The sequence below is a fragment of the Microcaecilia unicolor genome, chromosome 5 (genome assembly GCF_901765095.1).
Source record: "Microcaecilia unicolor chromosome 5, aMicUni1.1, whole genome shotgun sequence".
Classification (NCBI taxonomy): Eukaryota; Metazoa; Chordata; class Amphibia; order Gymnophiona; family Siphonopidae; genus Microcaecilia; species Microcaecilia unicolor.
In genome coordinates, this window is record NC_044035.1 from 136,981,325 (window position 1) to 136,996,505 (window position 15,181).

General features: G+C 41.7%; 1 protein-coding gene across 4 annotated transcripts in view; it reads right to left on the minus strand.

Annotated features, from left to right (window-relative positions):
• The window catches only part of LDB3 (LIM domain binding 3), a 180,758-nt gene that overhangs the window by 103,763 nt on the left and 61,814 nt on the right, over positions 1 to 15,181 (minus strand). The window lies entirely within an intron of this gene.

The following is a 15,181-nucleotide window of genomic DNA, read 5'->3' on the forward strand; positions in this document are numbered from 1 at the left end:
CTATGTGCCCTATTTACTAAACTGCGCTAGAGGTGCATTAGTGTTTGTAGTGTACACTAACTGTATAGACACCCACAATATTCCTATGAGCACCTACACAGTTAGCACGTGCTAATTTTGTGCACGTGCTAAAAATGCTAGTGCACCTTAATAAACAGGGCCTTCCATGTTCCATCTTTGCTTATACCCTACACTGTCAATTAAAACATTCTATTACATATTCTGTTGACATTGTAAGTAGTATAGTATGCCATACTTTGTACTGTTATTTGAATATTTTTACTGCTGTAATTGTCTATTGCTCATGTTTGATTTATTCTTACTGTACACCACCTTGAGTGATTTCCTTCAAAAAGACGTATATAATCCTAATAAATAAATAAATGTAGTCATACTACTACTACTACTTATCATTTCTACAGCGCTACTGGACGTACGCAGCGCTTCACACTTGAACATGGAGAGACAGTCCCTGCTCAATAGAGCTTACAATCTAATTATGGTCAATTATGCCAAGTAAAACCTGGTGTAAATCCCAATGCCTACATTAGGCACAGAGTGAGTGTATTATATTACAACCCGCATAGATTTTAGGAACGCCCATGACCCTCCCATTCCATGCCCACAACCACACCCATTATTTAACTAGGCAACTTAGAATTTACGCACACCACGTTATAGAATGCACTTACCAAGTAGTGCGCATAAGTTACATGACAGACTTGATCGACTTACCAATTAGAAATACATCCGAATCAATACGAACTTATCTAAATCTGCACTACCCAAGCTGCAAATGACTTAAATACAAAACAACTTACGCATCTAGTTTCTCCTACATAAGCACACAACTGTGGACCGCATTACCAAAAGCCTTGAAAACGACGTACGACCACCTAAACTTCTGGAAATCAATAAAAACCAACCTGTATAAAAAGGCATACCCTACCAATCCAATTTAAATGCCTAATCTCTGCAACACAACCAAACTAAAGCACGTAATGGACATAACACAACTCTTCCGTTCTCCGATTCCCTAATCTGGCTGTGCCATATAAACTTGTTCTTACCACAGCATCACCCTGTATTTGTTCACACCGGAGCCTGCAAAGGCCTTTCCGGTACTATGTAAGCCACATTGAGCCTACAAATAGGTGGGAAAATGTGGGATACAGATGTAACAAATAAATAAATAAATAAATAATGCCAATTTGTGCTAGTTAATATCCAATTATCAGCACTGATTGACTTGTTATCTAATTAAGGGCCTCTTTTATCAAGACACACTAGCGGTTCCCGTGCAGTAATGCCAACAGAGCCCGCTTAAAGTGAATGGGTTTTGTCGGCATTGCCGCACTGGGAGCCACTAGCATGGCTTGATAAAAGAGGCCCTAAATTATGCACATTATTATAGAACACATTTTGATTTCTGCATGGAAAGTCAGGCTCTATATATAGAATCCAGGGATATGTCACTGGTAAAATCAGGTAAAAACAGCAATCACACAGCCAACCTTGGCTATCACACGCTAGACTTAAAGTAAAGATATGGTCGAGACTTATGTGCTGACTTTTTCTCTCAATGCCAGTGGGGGTCTATATGAAAAAGAATACTTTAAAAAGAAGACAGCATCAAATTGAAAAGACTAGGGTGAAAAAAGAAAAGAGAAAGAGAGGAAGAAAAATGAAAATGGGAGGAGACAAAAAGGTGGAAGGGGGTGGAAGGGAGAGAAGAGGAAGGGAGAAAGGGAAAAGCTGGGTGACACTTTTGAGTAGTAAAGTCGTCTTGGTTTTATAAATGGCTTGACTTTATTGATTACTATGGACTCTGGGTGACACTTTTGAGTATTAGTCTTCTTGGTTTTACAATTGGCTTATCTTTATTGATTTTACTTTCCTCACTCTTTCATCCTGCTGTTTTCCATGTGGGGACTTTATCCTCCTATATACCATTCTTTCCCCTGGCCAATGGGATCCATCATCTTATTTTTTGTGTAGTCTCAGATAATGCCCTAGAACAGGGGTCTGCCTGGGGGTCTCTATATAAAGTGGCACCGAAATAGGGACAGAAATGTGTGTTATATTGGATTGGTGTCTCAGGGCTGGTCTTAGCAATTGTGGGGCCTTGTGCAGACCAATTTGTTGTGGCCCCCTGCCCCCACCTAGCCCCGGCCCTTGTGGACAAGATGTGTTTTAAAATTTGTTATTTCAAATAAAGACAAATCAAGCAAAACGTGTACAGAAAAACGAATTCAAATAAGCACAATGCTATCATAGGAAACCTTTGATTTAAAAAGCAAAACCATGTGCATGTAAGGGCTGGATAAATAAATTAAAATAAATGCCTTTAACATGTAATATTTGGTAGCAATAATGAAACAGTGATTGAATATTCACATAGCAAGCAGCCTGAGCCAACAGATTTATTTTCCACTGAACATAATTAACGTTGTATGAACTTGGCAGCTAATAGTGTGCTGAACTGGACAATGTTGGCACATTAGACTGACTCTGGACAGTTCTGCACAAAGGAAACTCTTCCGTCATTATTCAATTCCTTCTCTGTGAAATAGTAGTAATAAAAAAAGGCAAGTGAATTTTTATAAAATACCACTGCATTCCACAAAGCAAAAGGAGCAAGGGGTCTTTTACTAAGCTTAGCTCAAGTTATCTGCAGCAGGGCCCATAGGAATGAAAATTTGTGTGCGCTATCACTAGAGACACCCATAGGAATACACGGATGCCTCTAGCATTAGCACACACTAATTTTTAGCGCATGATAAAAGAACTGAGTTCGATTCCCACTGCAGCTCCTTGTGACTCTGGGCAAGTGTGCAATTTTTGTCTATACATGTACTAAGCTATTTCTTTTATCCAAATGGAATGTCATTTTTTCATCTAATGCATTGTCATCTGTTTATTTATCAGATGTTTTCATAACCACATTGTTCTTAATATGAACACAAATCATTTCTTTTCCTCAAATGAAATGTCATTTATTTATGTTTGCTATGTGCCCGTCATAGAGGTTTAATACTTAGGGGCCATTTTACTAAGGTGCACTGAAAAATGGCCTGCGCTGGTGAAGACGCATGTATCAAATGTGTGCAGGTCCATTTTTCAGTGCACCTGTAAAAAAGGCCTTTTTTTGCCGAAAATGGACGTGCCACGTCCATTTTGAGTCTGAGACCTTACCACCACCCACTGACTTAGCAGTAAGGTCTCACGCGTTAACCAGGTGGTAATTGCCAGCGCATGCACATTGCCAATTACCACCCGGTTAGTGCCATGCAGTAGAAAATATAAATTATTGGCAGTAGTTTCTAATCTGACGCGCATTGTACGCGCATAGGTACCTACAAGTCTTAGAAAAGGGCCCCTTATTTATTTAGGAATGGTTTTTAAATGTATATCGACTAATTAATTTACTAGTTATTCATTTATTTATTTTTTATTGTTTTATAGAATTGCAGACTCTTGTGCAGGCATTGTTTGCCGAAACACGACTATGTCGAGTCTGTTTCCTGTGCCATGGATTCTGGGTGATACTTTTGAGTATTACAATATTCTTGGTTTTAGAATTGGCTTGTCTTTATTGATTTTACTTTCCTCACTGTTTCATCCTCCAAGGGGAAAGAACTCCATTCAAGACCTTCTCTCTTAGAGATTTTGTGGTCTCTGGTTACTGTGCCTAGAACTTCTCAGTAGGGATGTTCCCTGAACCAGCAGTGTTGTTCAAAATACTAGGCCAAAGTACTTAAGTAAAAGTAAAAATAAATGTATATTTTAATACTTAAGTAAAACTAAAAAGTACCTTGAAGGACACATTAAAAAATTTCCTTAAGTAAAAAAGTTATTGCCTAATATAATACTTTTGAGTAAAAAGTAAAAGTACCCGTAACTACAATGAATGCACTATTATTAATGTTTTTACCTAACAGCTTTATTGCTCTACATTCAATGCACTTTGCTTTTAGTAGAACTAAATTTTGAAAATGACCGTCACTCATGCAATTGTGCTCGTGAGTCATTAATCCAGCACAGCTAAAAAGGTGTAACAACTGCACTAGCAGAAGTAGATTGTTCAGTCTGATAAAAAGTTCTTTCAATTCAGGCCAGATTGCAATGTTACTGGTCTGCAGATTATGATCAAGGGAATCTCTGAAACACCTGACTTCCATAGTAACTTCCACTTAACCCTCCATTGCCTCAGGTACAAGATTGTGAACCCTCCTGGGACAGAGAAATATCCAGTGTACCTGAATGTAACTCACCTTGAGCTACTACTGAAAAGATGTGAGCAAAATCTAAATAATATAGCAAAGAGTACTTTATCATGATTATTACATGTCATTATCATTTGCATTAGAAGTAGTGCTGTCTAATTCATCACTTGCATCTTCATCTTTATCTTCATTATCATCGTCATGCTATCCGATTACAAAGAAGGCTTTCACGAAGTTGGAATCAGTGTCTGTAGTTGTTCTAACAATTTTTCATCTGATGGTGAACTCTGTATGAATATCTTTGAGAATTGATACAAGAACACCAAATGTGGGAACCCTTCAGTCTTAAGGCCAGACAAGCAGACTTCCTCCCTTAAAAACTCTTACCAATCCAGTGGACAGTTACCCCAATGTAAAATTTCCCATGGGATGATGAGCAGTCTGTAGTGATAGAGACATATCTGTTCACCAAGAATTGCTACCAGCTTCAGCTTCAGCTGCACTTTAAGGTGACACAACTCATCACTGTTCTGTTTGGCTGGAGGCCACTAACCAGTTCAAAAAACAGACAGCTCCACTGTTCTTATGGTTATATTCACTGAAGAGCAAAATTTAAGATGAGATAATCCACTGTTTGCTTGACAAAGTTTGCATGCAAAATCCTGTTCCCCGTTTCGCTGTTTCATTAGTTTACTGAGGAATAGTCATTTACATCTCCCTTCCACTTTTGCTTTTTTACTTTTAACTGCAAGCACCAGATGTAACTGAGTAAAAGTAGTAAAAATTGGCAAAATTATTACTTAAATAAAAGTAAAAGTAGAAAATGTTATCCTGTACATCTTTAGGAGTAAAAGTAACAAAACTTTTACTTACTGGAGAAATAAATCCACTCCACATATGGTAAAGTAACTACTTCAAATTTAACAGTAACCTAGTGGGTTCAAACTTCAGGAATAGTTAATAATCAAGATGAATAGTAGCACAAGGAACATGAGGTAGTCATTATTTCTTGTACAGATATATACAGTAGTATATACAACAGCTTTACATTGCTCCTCTCATGGCAAGAAGATTTGATTCTCCCTTGCATTCCTCTCAGTCACTCTATTGTAGGCTTTATAGGAAGGTTCTCAGGGCCTAGCTGTGATTGCTGGCAGGGCCGCTGAGGGGGGGGGGGGGGGGCAAAATTCCCCGGGCCTCCAAGTGGGCTTGGTGCTGGGCTCTCTCTCCCTCTGCTGCTCCCAGGCAGTCGGCGCCACAGTCCCCAGTCTCCACCTGCGTATCCTCAGCTCCGTCGACAGCCCCCTTCTGTCTGCCACCAGTCCCCCTGTATTTAAACAAAAAAAATCTCTAATCAGCAGCACAGCACCTTGTGTCTGTGTGAAAGCGGCAGATCGCCTCGGGCCTTCCCTCACTGTGTCCCGTCCTTATCTGATGTAACTTCCATTTCCGCGAGGGCAGGGCACAGTGAGGGAAGACCCGAGGCGATCTGCCGCTTTCACACAGACGTGAGGCGCTGCCGATTTTAGAGATTTTTTTTAATGCAGGGGGCCCGATGGCAGACAGAAGGGGGCTGTCAACGGAGCTGAGGGTAGGCAGGTGGAGACTGTGGACTGTGGCACCGACTGCCTGGGAGCAGGAGAGGGAGGTGACAGTAGTGGCGATTGGGGGGTGGCGGCAGCGGGGAGAACCCCAGGGGCAGCCTTGCCCAGGCCTGACTCAGTCTCTCGGCGGCCCTATTTGCTGGAATAGGATCCCCTTCTTTTATGTGTTGCAGAATTAGTCCCTAGGGCCTAAGTCCACCTGTGGCTCAGTGTTCCTTCCTCTCCTCAGTTTAGGCATGAGGGGACGTCTACGCATCCATCCCCTTCTTTTTCTTCTGCCTCCCCTCCTTGAGAATTCGGAGACCCCACTGGCATGTGCTTGCCAGCACTCAGAACAACTTGGCAGATAAAGGAGCCAACATGGCTGCTTCCACATTGTACCTGGGGTGATGTTGAGCCACATATGAGAACCAAGTCAGAGCTTCCAGACCAGCTTCTGGATGTAAGTGGTCTACAGTTTCTCTTCCTTTCTTTATGGAACAGAGTGTATCCCTATCCCAGACCCTGCTGAGTGTGATAAACAAGGCAGACTGCAACTCAAGCCAAACCTTATGGATGTCATGGGTCTGAAAAAAGACAGTCTCCCTCCATAATTATAGGTATCTAGGGCCTTATTCTATAAAGGTTATGCTCCTAAATTTCCACTCCTAAAATTTATGCTCCTAACGTTACGAGCATAATTTGTGCTCCTACATTTATGAGCATGCTCTGTGCTCCAAAATAGATTATTCTCATAATTTAAGAGCATAAATTTAGGAGAATAAATTATGCTCATAAATTAATAGCAAATTGTGCCGGGGCTGGTGGTTGGGAGGCGGGGATAATGCTGGGCAGACTTATACGGTCTGTGCCAGAGCCGGTGGTGGGAGGCGGGGCTGGTGGTTGGGAGGCGGGGATAGTGCTGGGCAGACTTGCATGGTCCTGTGCCCTGAAGAGGACAGGTACAAATCAAGGTAGGGTATACACAAAAAGTAGCACATATGAGTTTATCTTGGTGGGCAGACTGGATGGACTGTGCAGGTCTTTTTCTGCCATCATCTACTATGTTACTATGAATAAGGCCCACAATGTTTAATCAATTACCCTCCCAGTCCCCCTATGGGGTTAACATGCCTGCTCTATGAGAAATTACTAGATATGGCTCATGTTGATTCCAGGGCACAGGCTTTTCCACATCATCCGGCAAGCCAAGAGACAGGGGTTAAGGTTTAGTGACATCCAGGTTACAAGTTGGTAACCCTGTTTAACATTCTTGATTCTGCCATGGCTAACTGCCAACGTACAGCTAATAGAATGCTGTTTTGTGACAGTGCATGCATAATAAAACCTGCTTGTTGCACTCTTATCAGTCCTTGCATAAGAAAAGCATGACTTGGTATCTTTTCTGAATTGCAGCCAGGAAAATCCCATTGATATCTTTCTGGGTGATCACACTGCACATTCTTACAGAGTCATGTATGATAAAAAGGAACAAGAGGTCCTTCCAAAGGACATGACATATCTTATTGTCTGCAACACTTTGGCCCTTAATCTTCTGCTCTTCAAATTAAACCTAGCAAACAGTTCTCTGTATAGATATTTAGAAATATGAACTACAGCTCAAGGGGGACCATAGAGGGTTGGGAAAAACTGATGCTTTTGGCATTCAGCATAGGGATCTTCTGGTCCTAAGTCTGGATACATTGTACTATTAGCTCAGGGCATCTGTTGAGCTTGTAGACATGGAATTTGAATAATTCAGCCTACAAAATACTTGTATAGCTTTTCTTTTGTTCCCGTCCAAATTCCCTATATATACATATACTGGAAGGAACACAGCAGTAGAAATAATAGTGCAGAAAAGGCTAAATATACCTGGGATAATCATAGATAGGTCAAAGGCATAAGGCTATGCTTCTTCCAGAATGAGTGCTGAGGTATTTTGGGTGTCTGAGAAGAATGCGGGCCCCCAGCTCAGTGAGCTATCTGCCTTCTACTGCTAAATGCCTTTCATCTAGCTAAGTGGTTCTCAACCCAGTCCTTTGACGGTATAATACCCGTCAGTCAGGTTTTCAGGATACCCACAATGAATAAAGAGATAAATCTGTAGGCATTACCTCCACTGTAGGCAAATCTCTCTCATGCATATTCATTGTGGCTATTCTACAAACCTGACTGGCTAGGTGTGTCCTGAAGAGTGGGTTGAGAACCTCTGAATTCTGGCTCATCCATTTATCTGTATGGTAGGTCTTTCTTTCTGCTTGCTGACCGGATCTAGGTATACGTGTTTCTATATGTTTCTGCTCTATCATATGCCCTGATTGGTGTAGGTCAGTCCTCTGCTACTGTGCTCACTGTTAATTCATTGAAATTCTGCAGTCTTGAACTGTAGTCCTGTTTCCGAGTTCAACAATAACCTCTATTGTGGTTTGACTTTGCTATGTTTCTGTAGCTGTGTTACAAGTATTGGATTGGGACTTGCATTTCCGGCACCCTATCTTGTCTGGATTTTCTGACTTTTGTACATGGCCAAGTCTAGACCTCAATTTTGCTTTATGGACTTTTCTTTTTGCCAATGGAGAGGAGGAGTAGTCTAATGGTTAGTGTAGTGGGCTGTGAACCTGGGGAACTGGGTTTGATTCCCAGTGCAGCTCCTTCTACCCTCCATTACCCAGGTACAAAAAGATTGTGGTTCCACTTAGGGTTAGAGAATGTACCTGTATTTAATATGTAAATCACTTTGACTGTACCTCAGAAAGGCAGTATATAAATAATCTAATAATAAACAACATATTATGATAGTGTGTCTAGCAATAATCAGCACATACAAGCTCCTTGGATAAGTTTCCTGTCCTCTCTGATGGTTCATCTCATGGCTGCACGGTTGCTATGATGATATTTAACTAGACCATTATTGCTTAAAACCAAGCAAGAAGCTCCATTATTAGCTATCCGGTCAATATTCAAAAGCACTTGGGCCCGATATTCAGAATGCGGGAGGGAGCCCGGCTAGTTCCTGTAGTTGGTGGCGAGACCAGATATTCAATGTCAGGTCATTTCCAGTGACTGACATTGAAATATACAGTTTAATATTGTACGGTTTAAACTTAACCAGCAGGCCAATACTTAACGTTGGCTGATCAAGTTTAAACCAGCCACAAATAGATCTGCTATTTCAGCGGCTTGATTTGGCTGCCAAACTTAGTGGCGATGCGCTGAATATTAACGGATAGCCAGTAATATATGATATAACCAGTTAGCCGCTAACCCCCAGATCCAATCCAGGTCACAAGTACCTGGCAGAATCCCAAATAGTAACAACACTCCATGCTACCAATCCCAGGACAAGCAGAGGCTTCACCATGTCTATCTCAATAGCAGACTATGGATTTTTCCTCCAGGAACTTGTCCAAACCTTGTTAAAACCCAGATACGTTAACTGCTGGTACCACATCCTCCAGTACTGAGTTCCAGAGCTTAACTATTTGTTGAGTGAAAAAATATTTCCTCCTATTAATGCATAGTAACAACCCTCCATGCTTGATATAACATGGTGTAGTCACCACTACCTGGAATAACTAATTGTATTGCATTATCTACAATGCAGTTAAGAGGCATTAAAAATACGTGTTTGCATTAAGTGAATAAGAAACTGCTGGAATATCCTCAATGAAAGGCAGAGGAACTGAAGACTGATAAAACTAGTGCTTGGGAGTGTGCCATATCCTTCCAAGGAGGTTAACCATGGCTCCATATTTCTTTTATGAAATCATCCTCAAAACGCTAGAAAAAAGGATTTTGCAAAAGTCATGCCATATAATTTATACAGGAGGGAAATTTTCAAAGGGATTTCTGCAGGTAGAGATATGTTTACCTGTGTAGAAACACCTTTTCAGAATTGCCCCAGGCCTTCAGTGACAGAAAGTATGTGCACTATTGACAGCTTGAACACATTTCACCATGGAAAAAAGAGACCTGACCGTGGGTGGGGCCGATGTGGATCTGAAATCTCTGTGTCTGCTTTTAAGGGATCTCAGCCCACACACTTTGCACTTGCAATGAATGTGGGCTGAAAGAAAAAAAAGCAAGATTTTCAAAAAGAAATTGGCTGCCACTGAGAACTGCCTTGGCCATTCAATTTCCAGTTTGAAAGTGCTATATTTGTCTTTATAACTATGACATTATACTGTACACAACACTGTAAAATATAATTCACATACAATATTGATGCTTCCTAGATCTTACATTTAAATTTAAGGACAAGCAATTTAAGGGGACCTTTTACAAAGGCGTGCTGAAAAATGGCCTGCGGTAGTGTAGGCGCGGGTTTTGGGCATGCGCAGAATCATTTTTTAGCGCATCTGTAAAAAAAGCCTTTTTTTTGCCAAAAATGGACATGCGGCAAAATCAAAATTGCCACTCATCCATTTTGGGTCTGAGACCTTACCGACAGCCATAGACCTAGCGGTAAAGAATTTGGGCGGTAATGACCTATGTGCAGCAGATGCCACTTGGTGTACGTCCGCTACATGTGACAGAAAATAAAACATATTTTCCAAACGTGCGTAGTGGACGCTCGCCAAAATTTAAATTACCGCAAGGGCCATGCGGTAACCGGGCGGTAACTCCAATTTGGCGCACATTGGGTGCACATAGGCGCCTATGCGGCTTAGTAAAAGGGGCCCTAAGTGAATTGGTCAAGGTCACAGACTGAATATTGCACAGTGAAATCAAAGACAGTCACCACATTCCACACTTCACTAATGCACTGTAAAAATAAGACCTCTTCTATATTAACTGTCATTATTACTACTCCTGTTAGACAGAACATATGATTAATGATGGTATATATTTGTGTTATCATTAGGCTCATAAGACTCAGTATCTTGAGCTTCCTACATTAGGAAAACATCTCCTGGCATTCAGTTCAGTGCTAAAAACAGACCTCGCCTGTCATCACCAGTAAGCCAGACCTCAAATAAAACAGAAGCAACAGCTCTTCCTATGAAATTTTAGGAGGTGCCCGTCAAACACCTATTACTGTTATTGTCAACTAATTTTGCCATGCTAAAGAACATAAATCAAACATCCACATGTAAACTAAGGATATACCCTATCCATGATAATGTGCATTAGGCAGGAAAGAATTACAAATTGCCTGAAGTCACTAAGTTTGGTTCTTCTCCCATACCTTTAATGGAAGAAGGAACAGCTAGTCCCCCCCACACACACACACTGGCTACACATACTGTAGAAGGACTTGCTTATCCATTCCTGCGCTAGCTGAGATCATTTTCATGCACCTTTTCTGACTTCACATGAAAATTTCCCTTAATTTAGTTATTCTTTATTATATCTTCTCTACCTATGGAGTCCTTTTACTAAGGTACGCTGAAAAATGGCCTGCGGTAGACGTGTGTTTTGGGTGTGTGCAGAATCATTTTTCAGCGCACCTGCAAAAAAAAATGGCTTTTTAAAATTGTTGACAAAAATGGACGCGTGAAAATGAAAATTGCTGCATGTCCATTTTGGGTCTGAAACCTTACCGCCAGCCATTGACCTAGCAGTAAAGTCTCACACGGTAACCAGGCAGTAACGACCTACGTGCGTCAAATGCCACTCGGTACGCGTCGGGAAATAAAAATTATCTTTTGGATGTGCGTATGGGACGCGCGCCAAAAATGTAATTACCACAAGAGCCATGTAGTAGCCAGGCGGTAACTCCATCTTGGCACACAGTGGGCATGCGTAGACGCATACGCGGCTTAGTAAAAGGGCCCCTATATTAGGAGTGAGCAATCACAGTCTTTGAGGGACACAACCTAGTTGGGTTTTCAAGATTTCCACAATGAATATACATGAGATTGATTTGCATGTACTGCTTCCACTGAATGCAAATCTCCTGCATATTCATTGTGGAAATCTTGAAAACCTGACTGGGTTGTGACCCTCGAGGACTTTGGTTGCCCATTCCTGATCTGTATGTTCTGTCTACATTCTATCTTCTCTATCTATACAGAGTGGAGGAGTACTGTAATGGGCTGAGAACCTGGGAAACTGGGTTCATTTCCAACTGTGATTTCTTGTGACTCTGGGCAAGTCACTTAACCCTCCATTGCCCCAAGTACAAAAAAAAAAAGGCTGCTCATTTTACATGTATTTTCAAACAGGAAATATGTCAACATTTTCAAGTAGCATGTAGAATGTGTAAAAATGAATTGATTTTTCACTTTTTCACAAAAAGTACAAAGACCAGGGGACACCCAAAGAAATATCAAGGAAATACTTTTAAAATAAATAGGAAGAATATTTTTTTTCCCTCAAAGAATAGTTAAGCTCTGGAACTCATTGCCGGGGGATGTGGTAACAGCAGTTAGCGTATCTGGGTTTAAAAAAGGTTTGGACAAGTTCCTGGAGAAAAAGTCTATAGTCTGTTATTGAACTGCCTTGAACTGTGGATAGTGCAGTTAATAAATATTTTTAAATAAATAAATCTAGGGTACAAAAAGGTGCCCTGATTGAGCAGCTGTCCACCTCCTTAATCCCTCCAGTGGCTGCTGTTCCCCTCCCTCGCCCCTGAAAGTGAAACTGTAAAATACCAGGGTCTTTGACAGCTTCAAGTATTATGAGCATTCTTAAGAGAGTAGGTAGCAAGTCTGAGAGTCAACCTAGTGCAGTAGTTCCCAAACTTTCTCAGGTCATGGCGCCCCTAAGCTACACATTTCCTCTTGTTTCCCCCCACCCTCATCAGCATTGAGTCCTACATTTGCAGGTGGGGATACCCAAGCCCTGCCAGCTGAAGGGATCCACTGCCTGAGGCCCAAGTTCCATGCCGCTTGTGCAGCAAGCAAATTGGTGTCATGTTTCAGCCACCAATGCCTATATTTCCACACATGCCTTCTTTCTCTTCCCCCTTTCCATCCAGTGTCTGCCCTCCTCTCCCCTTCCATCCAGCATCTGCCCTCCCTCTCTCCCCACTTTCATCCAGCCTCTGCCCTTTCTTGCTCCCATCCAGCCTAAGCCCCCCCCCCCTCCCCATTAACCCCATTCGGCATTTCCCCTTTCTCTCTCTGTGTTTCTTCTTCCTCATCCTTCATCATCCCTCCATCTCTTTCTCTATATTTCTAGCTATGTTTTTCTGCCGCTCTCCCCAAGCCAACAGCCCTCGTGACTTTCTTTCTGCCCCTCCCCTCTCCCACTCACCTTCTGCAGATTTCCCTGTGCATGTCGTCACCAGCTCTGCATCTCACAGCCTTCTGATGCAGAATTTGCATCAGAGGAGGTGTGACTGTCAGAGCTAGTGGCAGTGCATGTAGGAAACTGGTCACATGTTCTTCACGTTGCTTAGTGCTGCAGCCTGCTGCCGACCTCGGAGAACGGGTCTTTCAATAGTTGCGGCTCAGAGAGGAAAATATGCCTCAGTACCCCTGAGAGTTTGTTGTGGCTACACAGTTTGGGAACCATTGGCCTAGTGGTTAGTGCAGTGGACTGTAAACCAAGGAACCCAGGTTCAAATTTCACTTCAGCTCTTTTTATCATTATTATTATTTTGTAATTGTGAGCCCTCCAGAAACAGAAAAATGGCTACTGTACCTAAATATATAAGGGATCTCCTTGTACTAAGGGGGCCTACTGGTGTCAGTGTGTGTTTTTGGCATGCACTGAGTTCCCCTTTTACTGTAGCCAGTAAAAGGTTGTCATTTTTTTCTAGAAAAGAAATGGCCATGCGTTGTGAGCCACTTGCCGTGTGGCCATTTCAGGGGGGAGCTCTTACCATCACCCATTGAGATGACGGTAAGGGCTCCCGCGCTAACCCGACGGTAACTGGGCAGCACGTGGCACTGCATGATTACTGCCAGGTAAGCACTGGTGCTACAAAAATAGAAAATATTTTTTAGTGCCAGAAATGGTGTGCACTGGGGGTGGGAACTACCACCGAGCTAGTTCCAGATTGGCAAGTGGCAAGCCTTAGCCATGTGCCAAACCTTTAGTAAAAGGGCCCCTTAAGTCACCCGCAAGCCTAAAAGGCTAATAGAAGTGGTGTACATTTGGGTATAGCAGGTATGTTGCTGTTCCTGGACAGCTGACAATTACAAAATAGAAATTAAAGTGGGATTTGAACCTGAGTCCCTTGGTTCATAGTTCACTACACTAACCAATGGGCTATCCCTCTGCTCTGTATGGAGGTCTGTGAGGCCATTTTCAGTGAATGATACTATAACAGACATCCATATCTCTTGTTTTCCTACATTCAAAATTTAATTTGGACTTTCCAGTTTGTAATATGCCTGTTCATGATGGATGTTTCTAGTGTATGGACATCCTTCTCACGTTTTTTTTCGAACAGGAAATGTTGACATATTTCCTGTTTGAAAACACATGTGAGATGAATGGCCTTTTGGGAAGTTCTGACTTGGGATGTCCTTTTGAAAATGCCTCTAATTATGAATATTCAAAAGTTTGCAAGCCCAAACATGCAAATGGACTATTGCACAGATGAAGGGTTAGAGAGGTCACGTCGCGTAGCATGATATGCTCATCCCCTTAATGAGAGGTTGATAAATGGCAGCTATTATTATTATATACCTTGGATGGGTATTAATGTGATCCTGTTATACCAAGAGGAAGCCAAAGAACATGATTATGCTAAACTGAGCATGCTCAGTTTTTGCTTGACTCCTCCTACTGGTTTTCAAAAGACATACAAAGAAGTCTGGCTCGTAGAGTTTGCTTGTTAATGCAGAGGAAAGTAAGAGACCTATTATACTCCAGAAAAGGAGGTCAAAGAATAATAGGGAGCTCCAGACCAAACATACATATACTTCAGATGTTTGCCAATGATGTAAAATGACACAGAGGAATTAAAAAGAAAAATAACTTCTATTTAGACCAACCCAGTTCTCACTTACTGTTTTTGAAACTAAGAACACTCTGCACTAATCTCATGTCATCTAGAATACTTAGAATAAGCACAGAGTCCTTAGATGCAAAAACAAGAAACATGGAAGTCATAATAGAAGACTGGCAACTGGGTGTGTCTGGCAGGCTGCACTTTCCACTTCTTCCTCCACAGATTTTCTATTCCTGAAAGCCTTGTTTGTGGGGAGCCCAGCCCCACTTCCTGGCTATTCATAAAAGCAGGGAGCACTCATACAGTGGGGCTCCTAAGATGCAAGTGATGAGTGAGTGATGAGTCCCGTCTGATCCAAAGTGAAATAAAGTTTTCACAGTTTACCAGTAAATCTGAGAAATTATTGAGAAAAGAGAGAGAAGGAGAGAATGTAGAGATCATGTTTAAGTTTTTCATGCTGCGACTATTGTTTAGTTTTCTATTTTGCCGTGCATTGTTCACTGATTGGTCAATGCATTTTA